This window comes from Topomyia yanbarensis, chromosome 3 (assembly GCF_030247195.1).
Source record: "Topomyia yanbarensis strain Yona2022 chromosome 3, ASM3024719v1, whole genome shotgun sequence".
Classification (NCBI taxonomy): domain Eukaryota; kingdom Metazoa; phylum Arthropoda; class Insecta; order Diptera; family Culicidae; genus Topomyia; species Topomyia yanbarensis.
In genome coordinates this window covers 81,077,915-81,093,523 of record NC_080672.1, presented here as the reverse complement: position 1 = coordinate 81,093,523, position 15,609 = coordinate 81,077,915, and the positions used below count along the sequence as shown (strand labels likewise).

At 36.6% G+C, this 15,609-nt stretch overlaps 1 protein-coding gene across 3 annotated transcripts in view; it reads right to left on the bottom strand.

Moving 5' to 3' along the window:
* Positions 1-15,609, bottom strand: part of LOC131692498 (dnaJ homolog subfamily B member 6) — a 407,140-nt gene that overhangs the window by 315,076 nt on the left and 76,455 nt on the right. For all 3 annotated transcript variants that reach the window (XM_058979580.1, XM_058979583.1, XM_058979582.1), the window contains one exon: positions 4,318-5,025. The gene's annotated coding sequence lies outside the window, so the exon portion shown is untranslated. The remainder of the gene's footprint in view (positions 1-4,317; positions 5,026-15,609) is intronic.

Here is a 15,609-nt window from a genome sequence, read left to right as displayed (position 1 = left end):
GTCAAACAAGATGACACCACTTTTCTCGGCACTGACACGATTCTTCGTTGTTTTTATATTGCCTAATGAGCAAACACTAATTAGTTCAAACCAGTCGCTGCTGACGTTTTGGTGCCGTTGTTTTTTGTTACAGTTGAAACGCAGTCGAAAATGATCAGAGTTGGTTTACTATGTTGATACTAGCTGTAGAAACTTCTTTCTACAGCTAGTATCAACATAGTAAACCGGTTGTTTTGATTCTCTGTGTATAGATTGATTTATGGATCCTTCAAAAAAGTAATTATTAATAAATTTAATATTATTTTTGGGACAAAAAACTATCGACTTCTGAACTTTATGGTTGGCGAAACGTATTTTTATGCAATATTAATTCCCAAAAGGATTAATTGGATTAAACCAATTCGCGCATTAAGGGTACAAGGATACACATAATCCAAAATCAACAGAATCCAGAATCTACAGAGTCTAGAATTCATATAATCGATAACCCACAGAACCCACATAATATAGAATCCACAGAAACTAGAGTGCACAGAATACAAAATTCACTAAATCCAGAATTCGCAGAAATCATAGAACCGAAATTTCAAAGAACCCACATAATAAATAATCTGCAGTATTCATTATTTCAGAATCTGCAGAATCCAGAAATCGCAGAATCCAGAATCCAAAGAATACAGAATACACAGAATTCAAAATTCACGGAATACAGAATCCACGGAATCCATAAACCACTAAATGCAGAATACACTGAATCGAGAATCCACAAAATATGGATTCCAGCAAATTTAAAATAGACAGAATCCATGATCCACAAAATCCAGAACCCACGGAGATCAGAATCTATTATCCACAGCACTCTAAATCCACAGAATATAGGTGAGTTATTGAATCCAGAACACATGGAGTCCAGAATCCACGGAATACAGAATCCACCAAATCAAGAATCCACAAAATCCACGGAACCAAAACCTACAGAAATTTGAATCCACATGCAGGTTTCAAAATCCATAGAATTCAGTATTCACAGAATACAGAATGTACCTATTACTTAATCCATAGAATCCAGAATCCACAAAATTCAAAATCCACATAATCCAGGATCTACAAAATCCACAGAATCCAGGACGCGCATGGTTCAGAATTCACGAAAAAACCGAATACACGGAATCCAATATTCACAGAATCCGAAATCTACAGAATTTGGATTCAACAGAATCCATAATCTACAAAACTCATAATCAACAGAATCAGGAATCCACAGAACCTGTGACCTACAGACCCCGGAATCCACATAATTCGGAATGTACATGATTCTAAATTTACACAATTCAAAACCCACAGTATACAGGCTCCATGGAATCCAGAATACACAGAATTCAAATAATTTACAATATAATCCACAGAATCCAGAGTGCATACAATAGAGAATCCACAGAACCCACATTATATGGAATCCACAAATTCCAGAATTCACAGAATACAAAATTCACAAAATACTGAATTTGTAGAATCCATACAACAGAGACTTCAAAGAATCCACAGAGTAAACAATCCGCAGAATCCAGAAATCGCAGAATCAAGAGCCCAGAATCCACAGAAACGAGAATGCAGAGAATAAAATATCCTCAGAATCCAGAATCCACAAAATCCATGTAAGCTAGAATCCACCAAATCCACAGAATCCAGGATTCACATAATTTAGAATCCATAAAATAGAGAGAACACAGAATTAAACATTCACAGTATACAGAATCCATTATCCACAGGATTCTATATCCACAAAATTCAGAATCCATAGAATCCCGATTCCACAGCATCCAGCATCCGCAGGATCGAGAATCCACAGAACACAGAATACAGAAACAACAGATTGCAGAGCCCACAGAATACAGAATCCACGGAATCAAGAATACAGAAATAAAATGTCCGGAATCCACAAAATCGAAAAAATACAACTTCCTGAACCTACAGAATCTTCAAAATTCAGAACATCTATATTCAACAGAATTTAGTATCCACAGAAGTCAGAACCCATAGAATCCAGAATTCGCAGGATTTGGCATCCACAGAATGCTGAATAACAGAACTAGCAGAAAACGGAATCCGCCTAAATTATAATCTGTAGAATCCATAATCCACATAATGCAGAATACAGAAACAACAGAATGCAGAACCCACAGAATACAGAATCTACAGAATCAAGAATACAGAATTAAAATGTCCGGAATCCACAAAATCCAAAAAATACAACTTCCAGAACCTACAGAATCTTCAAAATCCAGAATGCAGAACATCTATATTCAACAGAATTTAGTATTCACAGAAGTCAGAATCCATAGCATCCAGGATTCACAGGATTCGGCATCCACAGAATGCAGAATCAACAGAACCGGCGGAAAACGGAATCCACTTAAATTAGAATCTTCAGAGTCCATAATCCACATAATGCAGAATGAAGAAAACCTCAGAACTTATGGAAGCATCTGCAGAATCTAAACTCCATAGAATTCGGAATTTACATAATCCAGGATCTACATATTACAGAATGAATTAATTCCACGGGATCCTGCATTGACAAACTGCAGAGTTCACAAAATCCAGAATCCACAAGCTGCAAAAATACAGCAACCAGAATCTATAGAATCTGCCAAATCCAGAATGCACACAGTTTAAATTTCACCCAATTCTGAAACCACCGAATCAAAAATCGACAAAATCATGAATTCACAGCATCAAGTATCTACAGATTTCAGAATTCTCGAAAAATTGTATTTATATAACCTTGAATCCACAGAATCGAACGAATCCGGAATCCACACAATGCACAGAATCGAAGTAATCAAAAAGCCACAGAATCCAAAACCGTTTAGAATCGAGAACCCACTTATTCCATATAAACACCAAAACACACCGAATTCAGGACCTACCTTAAGTTAAGTTTAATTTATGTGTTAAAAACTCATTTCGTCAGTAACTAGTACCATCTGAGTGTCTAGTTAGAGAATGTATCGAAACTAGCACCCAAACTAGCACTAGTCAGACACAAAAAATACAAACAGTTCACACGACAAATGTGAACGCCTATAGTAACTAAACTTGTCCCGAGTGATGTCTCGGGAAGCAAATACAGAAGCTCTGGTTTGCTGACGGGGTGTAAACGAACTCTTGCCTTTTGGCTAGGGACCAAATGCCTGGGCATTATGTGCTAATTTGGATACTAGTTTAGATATATCGTCTAACTGGACACCCAGACGGTGCTAGTTACTGACGAGACGAATTCGTTTTTTTATTAAATAAGTAAGGCGAAATCTCAAGTAATTTATGAGAAGGTGTTCAACTGTCCAAATATACTTTGGAAGGATTTTCCTGCTTTATTGAATGTCAAGGCTGTGCTGGACAACTAACGGTTGATCTAGAACTCGTATTTTGTCATTATCAAAAAAATTACTCCAAATGCAATTATCAAACAAAATAGTTTATTGCACCCTTGAGATATATAGTAAAGATGGAGACATCAAAATGCTTCCCTGTGTGACACAGATACGATGACTTTCGAGTATGAAACTTGTATGTTTCGAGCAAATGAAAAGCTCATAATTCCCCCATGCCCATGCTCCAAATTCACCTCCATTGTATAGTGTATTAAAAGTGTTTCAAATGGGTTCAACCCATCTTTATCGGAAGATCCCTTATAAAAACCATATTTTGTTGTGTTTATAGGTTTTTGATACCATTTCATGGATTTGATGGTTGTAAAATTTGGCGCGGACCGCATTCACGGTATTTTTATGTGGATGTTGGTATTTGAACCCATGAGGATTTGCTAGGGCAATACAATCAAAATCAGTTTTTAATCGTCTCATGTATACAAGAATAATCCGTTAACCTCAAATCATTCTCATACAGTATTCCTAGTCAGCACAACAGATCGCTTATCGTTTTGTTTTGACATGAAATATCATGATGCCTTCTAGAATAGAAATATTATGATTGCGAAAGTCCACGCACAAAAGAGACATCCCTTCCGCCCGGAGCACATGACTGATGAAAATCCTTGACAGTATATAAATGAGCAAACAGGAAAGTGTCTGCCTCGTTGCGACACGTAGGCGTCACTGCTCAGGCTTCTCGAGTATGAGTTGGCTGATGTGAAATCATCCGAATTGCACTACATTTCTGCTACATATACATAGTTCCAACGATATCGCAATTCGAGTGTAATCTTATCGCTAACTTCGCTTGCTTTGCTCACCAAACCATCACCGTCCTAGGTATACTAGCAACAGCTGGAGGACATGATTTAACCTTACTTACTTGTAGCTCTCGGGAAGTCAGTTCCTGACGCTCTTCTAGACTATTCCTGGCACTAGCCCGCTGACGTCGCACTTGTTATATTTTGAAACACTGCAGAATCACACTAATCACCGCGAGCTATAAAGTGGCTTGCCACGAGGTTTACTTCTTTTGATATTTATAAGCCCCGCGATAAAGATTTCACCATGGAGGGCTATAATTTATTCTTCGCTTCCTTCATTCACTTTTTCTTCTGCAAACTCTTCACTTTCGGTATAGGATCAGAACCGATCACACTTCTCCTTTATTCTGTATTCTTTACAGCTTAGCTAGCACATCCAAATTGAGAGAATTGTGCAGAAAAAAAACTTCCAGAACTTCCTCCTAGCAACACTTCACAACTAATATCGCGAACTTTTTTCTTCCTTCAACAGAATCCACTGCTACTGTTTCGCAATGTTGTACTTGTTTATTTCCCCTGGGGAACCGTCACGAGAAATCGATTTTCGTTACGCGAAGCACCTGAAAGTTCTACACCTTCGGCGGGTGGCTTGAATCCTTGATTCGCTTTCTTTGCTCGCTGCTGCTGCTGCTACTGTCCTAGATGGCGAGGTAGCCTGATTGGTCCTGTACTCGAACTCGTCCAACAGGACACGAATGAACTAACTGTGAACGACCGGATTACTTCCTCACAACACTCTCGAATGGCTGTTAGCGACTGGAACTGGCCTGGAACATGGAGAAGAGACAAAAAAGCTGTAGTGGAATAACCTTCTAGTTGTGCGGATATAATCGGCGAAAAGAATACCAAGGCTTTTAATGTTTGATGGTGGTACGATGCACGACAATTTGCAGTGGCGTGGTGGGCTAATTGAAAAAATTCGAAGCAAGAGAACCGCTGAGAGAAAAGCAGCATTTTTGACAACGTACGTTTCGATATTGCATGACAACATAGTTAATGTATTCATTCGATTCGATCCATTTTTGACACATAAATATGGTTTGATTCAAGAGCTTATCATCCAAAAAATATTTGGAATCGTTGCACTGCACGTTGCACTGTTTAGAAATTAATGTAATTAAAACTGTAAGAGAAATAAGTGATTTGTTCAACGTTAAGATACATAACCACACCGCTTTTCTAAAGTAATAATCAATTTTACATTAAAATTTATCGTAAATACGTTTAAGGTTTTTTGATTTTATATTATAGCATAACATTAACTAACATCTCTATTATAAATTGATATTTGAAATTGCTGAAAGTTACAGTAGAAATTATGATATTCTTCCCTCACATTTCTTTTGGGAAATGCTCCGACTTTCATATTCAATGCCAGTTTTATAAAAAAGGCTCCTTGCACTGAAAATTGGATTGCATTCGAATTATTCAAGTTGCACACGCAAATGTTATATTCGATTAGGAATTAGGATAATTAACACATCAGAATGATTGGTATTCAACATGTAGGCAAAATATTAAGGTTGTCGCCGTGAAACTGCCAAAAAAGTTTCACCTTAGATTTTAAATTGCGTTGGGAAGAGCTCCAATGGGTTAAAATGGGTGTGTATGTATATACAAATGGAGAGCGGGTCTTCGATGGGGAGCGAGAAAATAAAATCAGAGAGGGCATGCGCAATGTGGTCATCAAAACAACTCGACTGTGACCGTTCCATCGAAAGTCCAGGTGGTCTTCGCGTATTCTCTTCACCCTTTATTTGTCCAGAAGGATAAGCGATTTTTTTCGAGTGTCACACCCGGTTTCGGTGTCAGTGTAGGTGGGATGTTGTTGTGTTCGTAAGAGGGTTCTTTCCTTTCGTTACGTTACACTATTATGAGAGATGTCAAAATCAGCTGACACATGGAGTGGAGTTATCTATATGAATGTGCTTGAGCTGAAGCTCTACGGACTACTGGGACGTTATTTAAGCTTTGGAATGGAGTACTTTTTCATTAGCCTAATAAGCGGAAACCATACCGGAACCATTTTACGTATAAGGGTAATGAGATAATCTCATTGAGATTGTTTTGGCTCTATTAAAAGTGTTCGGAACTATTTCGTTTTTTACTTGAACTACAATCGATGAAAAAATGTACATACAAATTGGTATCAATAATTCAAAGGTATTTTTTTAAACGTCATATCTCTCACACAGATATCTCTTTGTTTACTTTCTCTTTCGATTTTTGCTTTGTCACTCTAGCACTTCCCACCAATTTTACAGTATAGATCGGAAGACGGCGGTATTCACTAGCGTATTAGGTGAAAAACTATAGAAGATACATATAAAAATTGAACGACAAATTTCCAATCCCTGGAAATTGAACGTAGCTGAGCTTGGGAATTTTCAAGCAATCCCTTTCGTCTTTTCCCAATCGAGGTCAAGGTAACGGATATTCATGGCTTTTTGCTGCAGCAATAAGAATTTTATTTAAACTAATATGAACATTGAAGCAAACCAGACGGAAAAAAATTGTTCCCAAAATGGTGAATAAAGTGCCATGAATTCTGGAACAATCACGTTTTTACGTTACGAAAACAGGACCATGATCAAAAATTATGGCTCTTATAATTATGTTCCATTTCCCTTCAGTAACGCCCGCATAACGCATTCATTAGTGGAAATATTTGATTTTGTTTTGTGAATTTCAGTCACGGTTTCCGCCAAGAATTAGTTCACAACTTTATGAACATTATTCAAAAAACTAAAGGGTGACTCATGATTTTTTCATAGTTATGGAACAATGGTTCACAAAATCAAAATATTCTGGCTATTTTTTCGTGAACTATTCCACGAAATTCGGAATTTTATTCATGAATCCATTCAATCCTCGTGAACTAATTCATGATCCCCAATGTACTAGTCACGTTCCAATATCCGTGCTTGTAAAATTGTTCACAAAATCATCAAATATTATTCATGCATTCGCGAACTGGTTCATGATTCCCAATATATTAGTTTCGATCCAATAACCATGCTAGTTCACGACATCATGAAATATTATTCATGTAATCGTGAACCGGTTCATGATACCTAGTATAATAGTCACAACTTACCATTCGTTTTCGTGAAATAGTTCACGAAATCATAAAATATTATCCATGTATTCGTGAACTGGTTCATGATTCCTGACATACTAGTCACGATCCAATATCCGTACTCGTGAAATAGTTCACGAAATCATGAAATATTGTTCTTGTATTCGTGAACTGGTTCATGGTTCCTAATATATTAGTTACGATCCAATATCCGTGCTCGCGAAATATTTCACGAAATCATGAAATATTATTCATGTAATGGTGTACTGGTTCATGATACAAAGTTTAATAGTTACAACGTATCATCGGATTTCGTGAAAAATTTCACGAAATCATAAAATATTATTCATGTATTCGTAAACTGGTTCATGATTCCTAGTGCATGATTTACGATCTACCTAGTATCTATTTTGCGTGCTTGTAATATTTAGAAGATATCCCTAATCATTTACAATTTCATGCAACATGGTAATGAAGTTTTTACGTGAACTCTATCACAAAAGTTGGAGTACTATTCGTGGAATCATTTTGGTTTCATGCACTTTTTTATGAAATACCCAGCTGCTAGTGACCAGTAATAGGTACGAGCAGTAGATATAAAAATACTATTAGAACTTCGAACATCGTTATTTATTTGATAAGGTTCATTGTGTGTCCGGACAGAAAACGAAAACTGCACTGAGAACCCAAAATAGTGTGCGTGATATAGTTCACAGAATCAGTCTTATTTTAATGATCCAGTTCATATTGTCACGTTATTCCGAGTAAAAAAAAACATTAGTAACCAAAAAGTAATAGATCACGATAAGGCGAAGAGAATTTATGAATACCATGATACATTACTCTTTGAAAGTAAGCTATAAAATAAAATATCATGATAACATGAACAAAAATTACGAAAATCGTGACTAAGATCCCGAAATCATGAACACAAATTACACAACTAGTGACAAAAATATCTAAAATCGTGACCAAGATCCTGAAATCATAAACATGAATTGATCTATTCATGACTAAAATATCACGATAATATGAACAGAAGTTACAAAAATCGCGACTAAGATCCTGAAATCATGAACTTAAATCACACAACTCGTGACAAAAATCCTGAAATCATGAACATGAAGCACTCTACGACAACGTGAATGGAAATTACGAACATCGCGACTAATATCTTGAAATCATGAACTTTAATCCCGCTAACGTCATGAGAATTCACAAGAATCTTAAATAAGCTCTTGAAATCATGAACAACGTTTGACTGTCGACTGTGTATTCCCAAATCATGAACAAGAATCACAACAAAAACTAAACATGTACAGGGAACAACAACAGTAACCCAAACAACCATTCTAATGTAACGCCATGCATATATTCGGAGCGAACTAGTTTTTAGAAATCACAAATAGTTTCATGAATACGAGTTTTATTATTCATAATTTCAAGAACTTGGTCACGGTTTTCGTAAATCGTTCAGTTCACGAAATCGTGACCTTTTGTTCATGAATTTATGAACGGATTTTTTTCCGTGTATACGTCGTAGTCGAAACACTAGTATCTGTTGTTTGATGATGAAATACGATTTAGTTCCATTATTATGTAGTTAAAGTAAACGAAAGATAATTGTCTTAAAAGTAATAAATAGAGAAAGTAAACAAAGAGAGTCTTGAAAAAAAGCTCTTGGTTTGTATTTTGCTCCTAAGAATAAGAACACATAATAACAAAAATGGCATCAAAATGGTGACATACTCTTGGTAGAGCGCACTGAAAACTCGAATCAAGTGCCGGAAAGCTGCGTGCCCTAAATAGAATATATCAGAAGACATAATTTATTCATTGTACACAGGAAAAGACCGAATGCTCAAGCAAAGGCCGAGTTAAAAAACGAATTTAAAAAATAACAGAGTAGCATTCCACAGTCACTTTAAAAAAATTGTTGAACATGGATTGACATATAACCCAGTTTAATGGAGTAAACTTTTGACGTGAAAAATGTTATCAAATTCTTGATTCACCATAAGAGAATATCTTTCGCAAAACCGAAAGATCATTTGTTTCGTTATAGAATCTTTGATATACCAAGTGAAAGAAATTTTCCATGATTAGAGTAGAGTGGGGTCAAGTAGGTCAGTTTTTTTGGCGGGCTCTAGCGACGACATTTTCGCACTGATTTGAACAACTAAGCACTCATTGGAAAAGTTATACATCTGGCAACGTTTTGGCACTAATGATTTTATGCATGGCTAAATATTTTTCAATGCAATCCATTGCCGTCATTTAGGTAAGAAGTGGCAAATGATGTGAAAAATCATGAAATCGCGGAGAGAAATGTTGAAAAAAAAATTTTTTTTTCAGCGCCTGCGTCTGGTTTTGTACTTGCAAATGATTTCTTCGGTGTCCTTGTCGTCGCCAGAGTGTGGAATTGAAGTTGTGCATTCCGGCTAACGTGATTGCTTATATTAACTTACAAATTTCGGGGTGATTTCATGAAGTTAAGAAAAAGGTGTTTTCTCAGTCTAGTTTGGGTTGCTGAACACGAAAATCATATCGATTTTCTTTTTCAAAGAAGCATTTTTAATTTTTTTTTCAAAAACGTGTTTTTGAGGAGTTTTTGCAGTTATTTGGTCAATACCTTAGGAACAAATCTTCCGATTAACACAATTGACTCACCATTCGAAAGGTATTGATGTGCCCATTCTAAAAATGTATAACATGTTTGGAATAATTATCAGCACAAAAAAGTATTTTTTTTGTGAAATTACTCATTTTTAGTTGATTTTTCATAAAAAATAATTCAGCAAAAAAAATCTTTTAAGTTCTTATATGGCCTGCGTTAAACCATACCGAACCGAGCGCCATGATTTTTTTCTGGCATTTTTCATGCAAAAAATCATTTTTTGATAACTTGCCATTAACTGAGAAAGTTGAGGGATACTAATTTGCTTTCAATTACTATTTGAGTGCTCAAAAATAATTTTATGTGGGTGTTACTAGCATTACATTTCATGTGATAGCGTTTTTAGGCAGGTATATTAAAATGGCGCTTGGTCCCCTTTGGCTTAACACAGGCCATATGACCGATAAACTTCTCACGTGAATTTTAAGCCTAGGATCACAAAAATTCGACAGAAACTGTTGATGTTATTAAGCACCGAGTGAAAGTTGTTTTGTTTTTCACATATCTCTTAAATGGTCTTAAATAAGATTACACTAGTTTACAAGAAAAATTCAGTATCGAAAAAGTGCTTTCTAGATAAATTTTTGGTTGCTGAACACGAAAATCATATTCAATTTCTCTTTCAAAGAAGATCGAGTTTAAAGAAAAAACTTTTTTTGCGTGCCATTTTTTTGTTTTTGTTCTAATTTTTTATTACCGAAAAATTAATCTTTCATATTTTCAGAATCCAATGTGACAGATATTACAAATTTTAAGGTAATCGCGATAAGCTAAAGAGAAAGGAGTTTTATAAGTAAAATTTGCGTCGCTGAATACAAAAAGAAAGTCTATTTTCAAGATTTCCTTGAAAAGGTGTTTTTAGACATTTTATTTAGTCATTTGTCAATATCTCGTACAAAAAGGATCTGATCGAAACAAACAACTCACAGTTCGAAAGGTGCTCAAATGTACATTTATTATGATTACAAGCGACCGAAATAAAGTCCGACCTTTTTTTTAAAAAATGCATATTTCTAGTTAATTTTTTATAACAAATCAAATTCACAAAAATCGGATGCAAAATGTAGATGGTATGAAGCACTTACTTTTGGCTGAAATAATTCTACAGTTGATAGTTATCGTTTGTGTTGAGTACAGTTTTCTCGAGCTTGCATCCAGAAGTAGTCAACTACCATGTCCTCGTTCCAAAAACTCTGATATCGCATTTCATGAACTGCTGAACCCCAATGAAATTTGAGTTTTACAACAAAATACACACAGATTTCTCGTGGTGTCGAAACAAGGGTCTCTCAAATGATTGTATCATTACACGTTGCCATCCTGTATAGCGTTTTTCATTGCGGCATTTGAATTGTTTCGGATTTTTTTCATTGTATAACTAAGTGCTCTTTTTAAAATGTGCAAATATTCCTTGGAAAAGTTTTATTTTGTCTGTGGTGGGTACATATTGAACAATCGTTCCAGAAACAGGTGGACAGAAAATGTTCTTACTACTTATAAACATTATCTCGGATTCGAAGCTAAATTCGTAAATGAGCTTTGGATTCCTAAGTCGGCATGCGTATCGTGTTTGGTGAAAGATTCAATCGGGACATTGCAGCAATTGAAAAGCGATAAGAGAGCTTCTGGGACGAAGGCATGATATTGATAGGTGACTATTGCTGGATGCAAATTCGAGAAGACTATCCAACACAAACAAATGCATTCAAGGGGAGAAGTTTTATCGAGCGGAATTGTGATTGTGTGAATAGCATAAAGGTATATTAATAGATAATACAAAGATGTTTTCGTTTACAATTCCATCAAGTGGTAAGTATTTATTGAATGGTGCAGATACACATTTCGCCAAAACCTTGCTATTACAAAGCCTTGGCAGTAGAGGAATTTTCGCCTTCTGCTTCAACAGACTTCGCAGCCGATTCTTAGTTTACAGAACATTATGTAGCTAGTGCTACAATCCCATTGCGACTCCTTCCCGATAGGGGCTCGAATATTTGACGACTGGCTTATGAGACCAGTGCTACACCCTCCAAACCATAGCAGCAGGGTAGATTGTATACTATTCCCTCAAAAATCATTCCCCAGAATTCCACTCCCCAGAATATCATCCCCCAGAATATACTATTCCCCAGAAAGTCATTTCCCAGAATGTACCATTCCCCAGAATTCCATCCTCCAGAACGCACCATTTCCCAGAAAGTCATTTCCCAGAAAAGCTTTATTTTTTATTCATTTGATCCTTTTAACTCACTACAGTCACAGACTTACAGACATAACACTATGAGGGAATTCCCTCAAAAAATATCGATCCGGCAATTTTCCCAGAACACTAGCTCCACCTTTTATTCACAGTCCCAATCACTCATTTGCTGCTGGGCTACCCCTCAGGTTTAGGAACATTTTTTCACTAGTAGTCTATCCCCCATATGCTTGTTCATATGTTAGTGGCGCCATAAATGCAAAAGTGACCACAGTCCCAACTACAAAATATATTTAAAATGACCGTTAAAGCGGGCGAAGCGTTGTTTTCGAGTGTTATGTCTGTTAGTCTGTGCTACAGTCGTGATTCGCTGGTTGATCACTTTTGAACTGGACCGCTTTTTATCCTCTGCTAGTTGGACCATTATCCAACAAAAAAGCATCTTAATGTCAAAATCCTATGTCAAAAACACCTTGAGAAGCAAACTAAAAATATTCAGGGATGTGAACAGAAGCATTTACACTACTAACGTCTGCTTTGGATAGTTTTGGACGTCTGTCATTCGGTCCAACTAATGAATCGAATTCGTTAGTTGGACATAGGGTGTGGCCCAACCAACGAATCACGACTGTACTCGTTTCCGCTTCCATCAAACGATATTCTTCGCTTTCGATTCGTTCACATTCCACACAAAATAAAATACCGAAGTATTTTCCGCAGAAAGAACTATTGTCCAGCAAACATGTAGAACAAATTGCAGAATCTAATACAGGTGTGTTTTGAGAGACATTGGGCAACAATCATAGGAAGCGGTAGCGCCCTTTCCTGGGATTCAAAAAATAAAATAGTGTTATGTAAGTAAGATTATATGGTGAAACCAAAACTTTGTGCATTATCTAAGTAGTTAAAGTGATATGGTGTTAAGTTGCTGAGGATTATCTGCCGAAAGCGATGGCTCCTTGCAAGTAAGCCAGTTATCCATTCGCTTACCCGATTTACTCAAACATAGGAATTGATTCCTTCTTTCAAACATGAGCAGTTCAGTGAATCTTCATGAAAATCACTCTTTAAGTCTGCCCAGTTTACACTTGAAGAATTGTCCCAACTTTTGAGCAAGACTATCCTTTTCGGCATAGTCTTTTGGCACAACATCGACTGACATGAGACATTATATGGTAGTTGGCCATTTGACTCAACAGTTGTGTAGCATAAGCACAGACAAACAGACATAACACTATGACTAATTCCTTAAAAATATCGATCCGTCAAACAGTGGTCTATCCCGAATACTTGCGCATATATTAGTGGCGCCATATATGGATTATAATCGTAAATGCTATCACTGTGCCTACTAAAATATATTCAAAATGACCGCTAACATTGGCGAAGAAATGTATGTCGAGTATTACACCTGTTAGTATGTGGTATAAGTGTCATTTGGCATAAGGTATGAAAATGCTTTCGAATGTATTTCGGGTAGATCGTACATTTGCGCACGAAGCATTTCCAATGCGAAAGAAAGATTAATCACAACAAACATATGATTACGGCGTTAAAGCCAACTGTCAAAATTCACTTTTAGCAGAAATTCTGGACAAACCATTACTCTTCAACCACAGATATTGGTAGTAAAACAAAAGAGAAAAGTTTTCTCTTGCATTAAATGCTGTGAACTGTGCTGTCATATGTTTGTCGAGAAATGCTCTAAAAACACACCAAACCGTTTGTCAAAATGCGCATTTATTTCGCATTTAATATAGATTCAAGGAAAGTTCAAAAGAAGGAATTAGCACCTATATTTGAATAATAATAGATGAAAATATGACAAATTTGCGTGTAAGAGTTATTTGGCATACAAAATCAAAAAACTGCTCATGATTGAAAGAAGGAACCAATCCCTATGATCGAGTAATACGAGTGGATAACAGGTTTGCTTGCGAGAGGCAGCCACTTTCGGCGGCAGGACCTCAGCAGCTTCACACCGCATAAGTTCCTTGAATTAGGTAATGAGTAAACGTTAGGATTCACCACAAAAAATGATTACGAACATTAACTTTTCTGGGGAATGGGGCATTCTGGGGTATGACTTTTTGGGGAATGAAGCATTCTGGATAATGGCTTTCTAGGGAATGGTACATTCTGGGCAATGTCTTTCTGGGGAACGGTACATTCTGAAGGATGGAATTCTGCAGATTGGCTTTCTGGGAAATGGCTTTCTGGGAAATGGTATACAACCGCAGGGTAGGGTGTGCTAAAATTATGAAATTTTAATTTCACTCAATGCGCCATTGCGTCAACATTTTCCATCCGATGTTAGTGATATGAGGCTTAAAATTCACGTTAACATACTTTCTATTATCTTAAAAAAATGTTTTGCTGTACAAAAATCGTTTAAAAAGAGTAACTTTTAGAAATGGTCAAAAATTCATTTAGCTTGGATCGCTTGCAACACTAAAAATTTTACATATGATCGACACATACTATATGTTTTGGAAAGGGCATCTCGGCACCTTCCAACTTCCAAATTGATTAAATTAATTGGATAATTTTCATATGAAGTATTAACTAAAAACTAAAAAAAGTAGTCAAAAACAATTTTTTTTTGAGAAAGTCACAAATTCACTTCTTTGAACAAAAAAATGAATATTGTTTTCGTGTTCAGCGGCCCAAAATTAGTCTAGAAAATACTTTTTCTCGCTGTTTCATTTTTATTGTTAACTAGTGTTATGGATTAATAAACTATATAAAGTAGGAGCTGGTCAAATTCAACTAAAAGGGAGTTATAAGCAGTAACTTTGAAGTATGCCAACCGATCTGCAAAAAACAACTGTGCCCACTTCCCTTACTCCGCTTTTCGCGATCTCGTACCAGATAATGTCTATGGCGAAAGGTGGTTAATGACGTAGCATTTTTGAGTGATTTTTAACACCCCCTCCCCCATCGTAGCATTTCCTTACAAACCTCAAAATACCCCGTCACAAACCTTAAACACCCCCCCCCCCCCCCCAGGTGATATCTACGAAAGACAAATTTGCTTCAACGAATTTTTCAGTATTTGTCATCAGAGGACACTCGACAATTGGCAAAACTCGTGGAGCAATGGGGAACTTGGACGATGGTTACATTCAATTATCCCGAAGGTATCAACGAAACCTTGGTTCGGGGGGTGGATGTGGTTCGGGATTTCATACATGTAATGTCCCGGCTTATGTCCAACCACTGCACATTGGATGCGCATTTGCGGCGTATTGGTCTCACTGAGAGTAGTCGGCGGGCTTGTAATGAAGGTTATCACGACATCGATCACGTTGTCTGGGCGTGCGCTGGGTATTGTGGCGCCAGATCGCAGTTAAAGGATTCCCCCCGGGCCCGAGGTAGACCACCCGATGTTCCGT